This window comes from Colobus angolensis, unplaced genomic scaffold, assembly GCF_000951035.1.
Source record: "Colobus angolensis palliatus isolate OR3802 unplaced genomic scaffold, Cang.pa_1.0 Scaffold113, whole genome shotgun sequence".
Classification (NCBI taxonomy): Eukaryota; Metazoa; Chordata; class Mammalia; order Primates; family Cercopithecidae; genus Colobus; species Colobus angolensis.
The window spans coordinates 387,672-389,129 of NW_012112364.1; positions in this window are offsets into that span (position 1 = coordinate 387,672).

Genomic DNA, 1,458 nt, shown 5'->3' on the forward strand with positions numbered 1-1,458 from the left:
TTCCTTCTTTTCTTCCTTCCTCTCTCTCTGTCACCCAGAGACAGGGTCTCACTCTGTCATCCAAGCTGAAGTACAGTGGCATGATCACAGCTCACTGCAGCCTTGACCTCCCTCGGTTGAGGTGATCCTCCTGCCTCAGTCTCCTGAGTAGCTGGGACTACAGATACATGCTACCACGCCTGGCTAATTTTGTATTTTTTGTAGAGACAGAGTTTCACTGTGTTGCCCAGGCTGGTCTTGAATTCCTAGGCTCAAGCAATCCTCCCACTTTGGCCTCCCAAAGTACTGAGATTATAGTCCTCACTTATGCTACAAACACTGCCTTCTCTCTCCCTTCTGCAGCAGGACAGCTTTTCTCCTTCTGCCTTTGGACATCAGACTCCAGGTTCTTTGGCTCTTGGACTCTGACACTTGCACCACCTGCCTTGCACCTGAGAGCCTGCCACGGGCTCTCAGGCCTTTGGCCTCAGACTGGGGGTTGCATTGTTGGCTTCATTGGTTTTGAGGCTTTTGGAGTTGGACTGAGACACGTTATTGGCTTTTCTCATTTTCTGGCTTGCAGACAGCTTGTCCTGGAACTTTGCCTTTGTAATCACGTGAGCCAATTCTCTCTAAAAAATTCCCTTTCATATATAAATATATATCCTATTGGTTTTGTCCCTCTGGAGAAGGCTACTACAAGTGTATTGTGTAAAATGAAATAAAATAAACATCAGCATTTGATTATGCTTTGCAATATGTTTTATCTTTTTGGGGCCATTGTAGGTACTTAATATTTGTTAATTGTATGGATAGGTGAATAAATAAATGTCAAAGTGCTCATATTTTAAAAATATGAGCGTTGTATATGAGAAAATTGCTAAGAAAGGCCAGGTGTAGTGGCTCACGCCTATAATCCCAGCACTTCGGTAAGCTGAGGCAGGCAGATCACTTGAGGTCAGGAGTTCAAGACCAGCCTGGTTCACATGGTGAAACCTCACTTCTACTAAAAATACAAAAAATTAGCCAGGTGTGGTGGTGCATGCCTGTAATCACAGCTACTTGGGAGGCTGAGGCAGGAGGATCACTGGAATCTGGGAGGTGGAGTTTGCAGTGAGCCGAGATGGTGCCACTGGACTCCAGCCTGGGTGACAGAGTCAGAATCCATCTCAAAAAAAAAATTGCCGAGAGAGTAGATTTTAGATGTCTCAACATGAAAAAATAAGTACATGAAATGATGCATTCTTTTTTTTTTTTAAAAAAAGACAGAACCTTGCTCTGTGGCCCAGGCTGGAGTGCAATGGCGCAATCTCGGGTCACTGCAACCTCCACCTCCCAGGTTGAAGCGATTCTTCTGCCTCAGCCTCCTGAGTAGCTGGGACTACAGGCATGCGCCACTTCACCCAGCTAATTTTTGTATTTTTAGTAGAGACAGGGTTTCACCATGTTGGCCAGGCTGGTCTTGAACTCCTGACCTCA